A 10,369-nucleotide genomic window follows, 5' to 3' on the forward strand; every position below is an offset into this window, starting at 1 on the left:
TGATGTATAAATTGATTAGAAACTATCCTTACAATCTGATTATCCTTAGATGGAGCAAAGGCCAGTTTTGGAATCCTGTATTGTTGTCTACTTTAACACTGATTTTTTTTTTGGTTGAGAATTTAAGCAACTTATACTTTAAAACATGAAGATAAAGTGCATTAATGCAAAAAGAAGAAAATAAAATTACTATAGTGCTTTTCCCCTGCACAGTATTTTCTACAGCCTTTCCAGCTTTTTAAAGAATATTAAAAGCATCGAAACGAGAAAGAGGTATAATTTATAATGATGTCCCATGCACAACTCTAGAAGTTCCCACAGCACCAATGGAACAAATTTGGAAGCCAGCCTTGAAATAGTTACAAGTGCAGTGGAAATCTACATTTGAAAAGTTCCAATGGCTTGAGGAGTCAGAGTTTTCACAAAAACAGACAGAGTTAACCTTTGTTCTACAGATAAATTATATTTTAAATGAATAGCTAGTGTGCTCACTTTGGCAGCACATATAATAAAATTGGAATGATAACAGAGAAGATTAGCATGGCCCCTGTACAAGGATGACACGAAAATTCATGAAACGTTCCATTTTTTTTAAAGAAATAAATAAGTAAATGAATAGCTAGTAATCATGCATGAAGTAGTCACATGAATGTTATTAAACAGTATTGACTATATGCACCAAATATAGAAGTACATTAGGATAAATGGTGGCTTCACCATGGCTTTTTTTTAATTTTCAATTTTCTTAATATTTGGTTAAGGTCTAAGTGGCTTGAGGAATAACACTAAGTCTTATAGCCTGTGGCTTCTAGGTTTTCTCAGTTCTTCTCATTGAATCTACACTGAAAAGGAAGAAGAAAACCTTAAAGAAGGCCGCCCTTTCACAACATCTTCCTGAATACATTTCACAAATGACTAGAAGTAATATTAAATGGTTTGGCCCTCAATAAACAATTCAAAAAATATTCTTTTGATCAGATAAAACGGAACCAAGGATTATCTGTTAGTGACATTTTCACCATTTAGAAGTATAGCTACATTCACCAAGACACAGAGGCCCAGAGAGTGAGGGACGAAGCTATGCCTGCTGCAATCCCCATTTTACTTTCTATTCCCAATGAGAGTGCTGGCCCATAAAATAGGTAGGTAGGTGCCAAGGGAATGACAGATGGAACCAGAGTAAGCATACAGTATTAACTAAGAATGTGGCTATTAGGAGACTGGTGGGAGGAACTTGACACCTAAGAGCCAAATTTCTACTAGCCGAGAAGCCCTGGAAATTAGCCACCTTTTCTTGAGTTTCTACTATATGACAGGCACATTGCAAACATTATTATTAACATTCACAACAACTCCAAGAGATCGGGATGATTAGCCCCGTTTTACAGTTGAAAAAAATCAAAGGCCAAGATATTAACTAATGTGCCCAAGTTCATGAAGTTACCACAGTGCAAAAAAAGCATAATTCAAACATATGCAATTCTGACATCCAAGTCCATGTATCAGATTTCCGCACAAACCCAATTAACCTAAATGGCATAACTGCAAACACATCTTTATGCATCCCTGTGTGTTTATATTCTTGGTCTGTGTTATGGGCACAGTCTTTATAAACAAAAGCACAGAAATTATATAAAATAGTGACCATATTTTACACAGTACATAGTGAAAGCTATCATCTGAAAAATCATTTTTGTGTCATTTTCCAGGTGTGATAGTCTGCATGACACAATAGAGAAGATCAAGAATAATGTCCCTAAACCAATCATAGGCAAAGGATACTAGATCATGACCAGCTTAGATCAGTGAAATCTCAAAGTACGGTCCTTATTAGGAATGCCCCACCTAGACATATTGATTCAGATATTCTGGGAGTGGAGTTCAGCAATCTGTCTTAACAAGCCCTCCAGGTGAAGGTGAGACATGATCAAGTTTAAGAACACTGGCTTAGGCTTCAACCAATTCTGATTTGACTTCTAGGATGACAGCATGATCACATCCCTGAAGACACAGGATGGAAAGTGAACACACAAATTTGGGGCTCTAAGAGCAAGAAAGACTCTATGACGGCCAGAGAGTCTCTACAAAAAATGTTGTGTTTTTTTTGTTTGTTTTGTTTTGTTTTTTGTTTTTAATATATTTTATTGATTTCTTACAGAGAGGAAGGGAGAGGGATAGAGAGTTAGAAACATCGATGAGAGAGAAACATCGATCAGCTGCCTCCTGCACACTCCCTACTGGGTATGTGCCTGCAACCAAGGTACATGCCCTTGACCGGAATCGAACCTGGGACCCTTGAGTCCTCAGGCCGACGCTCTATCCATTGAGCCAAACCGGTTAGGGCCAAAAAATGTTTTAGGAGGCCCTAGCCAGGTGGCCAGGTGGCTCAGTTGGTTGGGCATCACTTCGTGTACCAAAAGGTTGTGGGTTTGATCCCTGGTCAGGGTGCATAGGGGAGGCAACCAATCAATGTTTCTCTCTCACATCAATGTCCTCTCTCTCTCTCTCTCTCTCTCTCTCTCTCTCTCTCAATCAATCAATAATATCCTCAGGTGAGGGGTTTTGTTAATGCTTCATCGGATCAGAGAAGGGTTACAGGCCTCAAGGGAAGTAACATGTGACTCAGCCAGAAGGATGGGAGAGTTTCATAGGACTGAAATGAGCATTTCAAGGAGTGAAAACAAAATGAGAGCAGGAAGTCGCTATCGTTCCCTTAGCCCAGAGCCACTTAAATGATTAGGATTCATTTATTACAGATTAAGTAAAAACTAATTTCCCCAAATGTCAATCTAATACATATAAAACCCCCCAACTCCTTCTTTTTCAATTATAAATATGACTAAAGGGGAATTGTAATTTTAAAGTATCTCAATGTGAAGAAAGCAAATAATTCCCTTGAGATTATTTTTCATATTTAGATTAACTTAGTGAGACTTTATATTACCCACATCATAGCTCCTCTGTTTACCTAAAGTATTATCACTACTTTTTTCAAATGGCCAGTACAAGTTTTAACAACAATATCTAGGGTCATATTTTTAACTACTGCTTTCGGGTTTTCTGATGTGAACAAAAAATGAACACCAAAATCTAGAAAATAAATAAGTTAAAGACAAGTCACGGGCCCTAACCGGTTTGGCTCAGTGGATAGAGCATCGGCCTGCGGACTGAAAGGTCCCAGGTTCGATTCCGGTCAAGGGCATGTACCTTTGTTGCGGGCACATCCCCAGTAGGAGGTGTGCAGGAAGCAGCTGATCGATGTTTCTCTCTCATTGATGTTTCTAACTCTCTATCCCTCTCCCTTTCTCTCTGTAAAAAAATCAATAAAATATATTTTAAAAAAGACAAGTCACAGGGGGTGAGGGGGGTGACGGGGAGGGCATATTTGTAACACATAGAATAGGAAAGGAGTTAATATTCATAATCTATAATAAAGCTTCTACCAATACAAAAAGAAAAATAATTCAATATAAAAATGAGCAAAGGAAACAAACCAATCATCTTTCATTCATTCAACAATTATTCTTTACTTTTTTAGATTCAGTATCATTTGTATCCAACCTTTCTAGTTTTGGCACCTTGAGCAATTTATTTAACCTCTCTCTGTTTTCTCACCAGTCATAGGCATATAATAATAGTGCCTACTTCATTCTCTGTAAGTATTAAGATATATCTAAAGTACAAAAAGGTGCCCTAACAGGTTTGGCTCAGTGGATAGAGCGTCAGCCTGCGGACTCAAGGGTCCCAGGTTCGATTCCGGTCAAGGGCATGTACCTTGGTTGCGGGCACATCCCCAGTAGGGAGTGTGCAGGAGGCAGCTGATTGATGTTTCTCTCTCATCGATGTTGCTAACTCTCTATCCCTCTCTCTTCCTCTCTGTAAAATATCAATAAAAAATATTTTTTAAAATGACTCTGATTTACTCTCAACATTTTAATTGCAATAACAGGTAAAAGCGCATCATTTTTCAAAGTCATGGCTAGAAGATATGCTATCCCAGACAGTACATTCCAAAGAGCACACAATCATGGATGGTTTAAAATTACCATGACTTGTGTATTTCCTAAATTTGCATTTCCAGAAAAACATAAACTTGATAGACTTCAATAAAAAAGAAACTAGTACATGGGAAACAAAAATAGTAAAGCAAACCTATTAAAAAGGTCTAATTGGCTTAGTCTTTCAGATTCAGCTTCCTTTTGTGGAGGACAGGGTCCTAAACACATTCTTGATCATGTTCATTATTTATATAATTAAATGACATAGGCTGTGGCTAACTTTGCACCTCCCTGGAGAGCCAAGAGCCAGTGCGCCCAGTGGTCAGTGTCATACCATGCCAGATTACAATTCTACACATCCATAAGCAACACACTCAAAGGGCAGACTCAGTGAGCACCAAAGCCCACTGAAGCAGGTCCTGCTCCATAAAGGTGTCTCATGCATAGTTGCTCTCCCACTATAGTCGCAGCTGGTCCTCACAGCCAATTGGCCTGGAGGTCAATTCCTCCCAGTGACACCAACAACAATCAAGTCTCAACTACAACAAGACTGTGCTCACAGCCCACAAAGGGTTGCACCAGAGTTCTCAGCTCAGGTGACTGGGGAGGCTGAGCCATGGGGGCCCTATAGGACACCTACTACACAAGACCACTCTACCAACTCAAGGAGACATAGCAGCTCTCCCCAACACATAGAAACAAACACAGGGAAGCAGCCAAAATTCGAAGACAAATAAACATATCACAAATGAAAGAAATGGAAGAAAGCAAACTACTGTATATAAAGTTTAAAACCACAGTTATAAGATTACTCAAGCCATGGCTGATTTGGCTTGGTGGATGGAGCATCGGCCTGTGGACTAAAGGGTCCCGGGTTCGATTCCAGTAAGGGGCACATGCCTGGGTTGCAGGCTTAATCCCCAATATGGGGTGTGCAGAAGGCAGCCAGTCAATGATTCTCTCTTATCATTGATGTTTCTATCTCTCTCTCCCTCTTCCTTCCTCTCTGAAATCAAAAAAAATATGTTAAAAAAAAAAAGATTATTCAAGAATCTTCTAGAAACCTCCAAGGGACCTAGTGAGACTTTCAGGGATCTTAGTGAGAATGCCAAAAAAAAGGACCAACTAGAAATTAAGCATACACTGATTGAAATAAAGAATAATACAGGGATTCATCAGTAGAGTAGAGGATTCTGAGAATCAAATCAATGATTTGAAATATAAAGAAGCAAAAAACACCCAACCAGAAGAGCAAAAAGAAATAAGAATCCAAAAATATGAAGATAGTGTAAGGAGCCTCTGGGACAACTTCAAGCGTACCAACATCTGAATTATGGGGGTGCCAGAAAAAGAGAGAGAGCAAGATATTAAAAACATATTTGAAGAAATTATGACAGAAAACTTCCCCTACCTGGTGAAAGAAATAGACTTACAAGTCCAGGAAGCACAGAGAGTCCCAAACAAGAGGAACCCAAAGAGGACCACGTCAAGACACATTATAATTAAAATGCCAAAGGCTAAAGACAAAGAGAGAATCTTAAAAGCAGCAAGAGAAAAACAGTTAGTTACCTACAAGGGAATGCCCATACAACTGTCAGCTGATTTCTCAACAGAAACTATGCAGGCCAGAAGGGAGTGGCAAGAAATATTCAAAGTGATGAATACCAAGAACCTACAACCAAGATTACTCTACCCAGCAAAGCTAACATTTAGAATTGAAGGTCAGATAAAGAACTTCACAGACAAGAAAAAGCTAAAGGAGTTCATCATCACCAAAACAGTATTATATGCAATGTTGAAGGGTATTCTTTAAAAAGAGGAAGAAGAAGAAAAAGATAAAAAATATGAACAACAAAATGGCAACAAATACATACCTATCAACAATTGAATCTAAAAATCAAAACAAATCAATAGAAAATCTAATGAACAGAATAAACTGGTGAATAAAATAGAATAAAATAGGCATGGAAATGGAATAGACTGACAATTCTCAGAGGGAAATGGGGGAGGGAGGGCAGGGAAGAGATTAAACAAAGATCTTATATGCATATTCGGCATTACCTATGGACACAGACAATAGCGTGGCAAAGGCCTGGGGGGGGGGGCAGGAACCAGGTGGAAGGGGGCAATGGGGGGGAAAAAGAGGGACATCTGTAATAATCTATAATAATAAAAGCATAATATGCTAATTATACTGGACGTCCTTCCAGATGACCTTCCAGACGAAGCCGGGGCTGCGAGGGCCGAGGCAGCCGCTGCGGCTGTGGGGGCCGAGCCCCTTGCACAAATTTTGTGCATCAGGCCTCTAGCCTCAACAATAAAGATTTTAAAAAATAAAGTAATTGTTGATAGAAAAAAAATTAAAATAGTAAACAAAAAAAAAGAGTAAGATAGATGTGTATATACCAGTATAAAGACATTTGTCCTCAAGATGTAAGGGGTTTTTTTTTTAATAATTGTTTTTATTGATAATTAGAGAGAGAGGAAGGGAGAAGAAACATCCAGGTGAGAGCACAACATGGATCAGCTGCCTCCTGCATGCCCCCATTGGGGGTTGAGCCCACAACCTGGGCCTGTGCCCCAAACAGAATCAAACTAGCAACCTCTTGGTGCATGGGATGACACCCAACCAACTGAGCCACACCAGCCAGGGTAGGATGTAAGTTTTTCAAAAAAGTGTAATATGATCTTTTCGTGAACATCTTAAATGGATAAACTTATATTGCATATGCATGAAAATGCTGTGGAAGAATAACTTGGTCACCTTGGTCATGAAGAAGTAAAGATCAGGGGTGATCAATGTTAACCAAACCTATTGTAGTAATAATTTCACAATATATATATACGTATCAAGTCATTATGTCGTACACCTTGGACTAAAACAATGTTATATGGCAATTGTATCTAAATAAAACTAAAGAATACAGTAGAGATCAGAGAAGGGAGGAGAGTTTTATTTTAATTTTTCCTCTTTATATTATTGGAATTTTCCTATAGATAGATGTTATTCTTTTTGGTGAAATTACAGATTTCCCTTTTTTCTTTTTTTTTCAGTATTTTTTAAACCTAATTTAAAAAAAGAACAAGTATTTATTATCTCATACAGTTTCTGAGGGTCAGAAATCCAAGAGCAGCTTATTAATGTGGTTCTAGCTCAGGGTCTCTCATGGAGTTGTAGTAAAAATGTAGGCTGGGCTGTAGTCTCCTTTGAAGGTTTGGTTGGGCCTAGAAGATCTGTTGCAAGGACACTTGGTCAGAGGCCTCAGTTCTTCACTCTGTGGTCCTCTTCATAGGTCTGTGCACACTATGGCAGCTGGCTTCCCCCAGAGCAAGTGATCCAAGACAGAGAGCAAGAGAACAGGGAGTCACAGTCCCTTTTATGACATGGCATCTGAAATTACACATCATCACTTCTGCTTTTTTTTAATTAATTACAAGCAAACCAGCCCACATTCATGGCGAGGGACATTCGTCTCCCCTTCTTGAAAGGAGGAGTATTTATGAATATTTAAACATTTTAAAACCACAATGGAAAGGGAAAATTTGGGAGGCAAATTTAGGTGGAGAGGGAAGCAGGAATCAACATGTTGAAGTAAATTATAGAAAGGCCTCATTTCAGGAGAGCCGGGGCTTATTTCCTGACATACAGCCAGCATGTAATAAATGTTTGGTAAATGAATGAATGAGTAGCAACTTTTCTGAAATTGTTTTAAAGTCCAGAGAACCCCAAACAAAAGGAATCCAAAGGGAACCACACCAAGACACATCATAATTAAAATGCCAAGAGCAAAAGACAAAGAGAGCATCCTAAAAGCAGCAAGAGAAAGAAACTCAGTTACCTACAAGGGAGTACCCATAAGACTGTCAGCTGATTTCTCAACAGAAACTTTGCAGGCCAGAAGGGAGTGGCAAGAAATATTCAAAGTGATGAATACCAAGAACCTACAACCAAGATTACTTTATCCAGCAAAGCTATCATTCAGAATTGAAGATCAGATAAAGAGCTTCACAGATAAGAAAAAGCTAGAGAGAGGAACCAAGATGGCGGCATAGGTAAACACCGGAGACTGCTGCCGCAAACAACCACTTCAAAAATACAACTAAAAGACGGAACAGACATCACCCAGAACCACAGGAAAGCTGGCTGAGGAGAGACTCTCCAACTAGAAGGAAAGAGAACAGCAAACCGAGGCTCAGAGGAGGCGCAGTGTGGAAAATACAAAGGTACCGAGGTGTGCACGAAAGCGGGCTGGTGGCTGAGGGCGCTGTTGTCGTTTTCGGTCGGGAGTGAGTCTCAGACTCTGAGCTCCAGATCCGGGTGAGTCTCTAGGGACTCAGACTCAGACGGGAGAAGCGGGATTGTCCGGCATCAGTTGGAATCTGAGGGCAGCTTTCTCTCCGAGGTTTGCAGCGGCTGCCGGGGTTCTGAGAAGCAGAGCCCCTGGGAACGGGACTGAGAGCAGCCATAACTGCTCCCTCCACCCGCCCTGTTGATCCTGCCCCGCCCAAGCCCTGCGCAGAGCCATTTGCAGGATCGCCTCAGGCAAAGGCTAGATTAGCACCTCCCCAGAGGACAGAAGTTTTCCACACAGCTGATTCTCACAGCCAGTCAGCCTGGTGGTCAAATCCCTCAGTATTAACTAAAAAAATCAAGGCTTAACTAGAACAAGACTGCGCACAAAGACCACAAGGGGGTGCACCAAGAAAGCATAAAAAATGCGGAGACAAAAAAACATGACAGAAATGGAGGATATGGAGCTAAAAAACGCAATTTTGAGGGCTTGCAATAAACTTGTGGAGAGCCTCACAAAAACTAATGAGACCCTCGATGCTACGATAAAGAAACTAGAAATTAAGCATACACAGACTGAAATAAAGAATATTATACCCAATAGCAGACCAGAGGAGCGCAAGAATCAAGCCAAAGATTTGAAATTCGAAGAAGCAAAAAACACCCAACCGGAAAAGCAAAATGAAAAAAGAATCTGAAAATACAAAGATAGTGTAAGGAGCCTCTGGGACAGTTTCAAACGCAAGAACATCAGAATTATAGGGGTACCAGAAGATGAGAGACAGCAAGATATTGAAAACCTATTTGAAGAAATAATGACAGAAAACTTCCCCCACCTGGTGAAAGAAATGGACTTACAGGTCCAAGAAGCGCAGAGAACCCCAAACAAAAGGAATCCAAAGAGGACCACACCAAGACACATCATAATTAAAATGCCAAGAGCAAAAGACAAAGAGAGAATCTTAAAAGCAGCAAGAGAAAGAGACTCAATTACCTACAAGGGAATACCCATACGACTGTCAGCTGATTTCTCAACAGAAACTTTGCAGGCCAGAAGGGAATGGCAAGAAATATTCAAAGTGCTGAATACCAAGAACCTACAACCAAGAGTACTTTATCCAGCAAAGCTATCATTCAGAATTGAAGGTCAGATAAAGAGCTTCACAGATAAGGAAAAGCTAAAGGAGTTCATCACCACTAAACCAGTATTATGCGAAATGCTGAAAGGTATCCTTTAAGAAGAGGAAGAAGAAAAAGGTAAAGATACAAATTGTGAACAACAAACATGCATCTATCAACAAGTGAATCTAAGAATCAAGTGAATAAATAATCTGATGTACAGAATGAACTGGTGATTATAATGAATCAGGGACATAGAAAGGGAATGGACAGACTATTCTTGGGGGGGAAAGGGGAATGGGAGATGAGGGAAGAGACTGGACAAAAATCGTGCACCTATGGATGAGGACAGTGGGTGGGGAGTGAGGGCGGAGGGTGGGGCGGGAACTGGGAGGAGGGGAGTTATGGGGGGGGGAAAAAGAGGAACAAATGTAATCTGAACAATAAAGATTTAATTAAAAAAAATAAAGTCTAAAAAAAAAAGAAAAAGCTAAAGGAGTTCATCACCACCAAACCAGTATTATATGAAATGCTGAAAAGTATCCTTTAAGAAGAGAAAGAAGAAGAAAAAGGTAAAGATACAAATTATGAACAACAAATACACATCTATCAACAAGTGAATCTAAAAATCAAGTGAATAATCTGATGAACAGTATGAACTGGTGATTATAATAGAATCGGGGACATAGAAAGGGAATGGACTGACTATTCTTGGGGGGGGAAAGGGTGCGGGGGTGCAGGAAGAGATTGGACAATAATCATGCACCTATGGATGAGGACAGTGGGTGGGGAGTGAGGGTGGAGGGTCGGGTGGGAACTTGGTGGAGGGGAGTTATGGTGGGAAAAAAGAGGAATCAATGTAATAATCTGAACAATAAAGATTTAATTAAAAAACATATATATATATAAATTCACTGAACCATAAAAAAGAAAAAAAATAAAGCCAATTTCTAGGCATTGT

At 39.7% G+C, this 10,369-nt stretch overlaps 1 non-coding gene across 1 annotated transcript; it reads left to right on the plus strand.

The window, feature by feature from the left end:
• The first annotated feature begins 484 nt into the window (after window positions 1-484).
• LOC111825079 lies at window positions 485-592 on the plus strand. The gene has a single exon (XR_002828187.1). It is a non-coding gene; the product is annotated as a U6 spliceosomal RNA (small nuclear RNA).
• The last annotated feature ends 9,777 nt before the right edge of the window (window positions 593-10,369 follow it).

Source organism: Myotis lucifugus, unplaced genomic scaffold, assembly GCF_000147115.1.
Source record: "Myotis lucifugus unplaced genomic scaffold, Myoluc2.0 scaffold_12, whole genome shotgun sequence".
NCBI lineage: Eukaryota > Metazoa > Chordata > Mammalia > Chiroptera > Vespertilionidae > Myotis > Myotis lucifugus.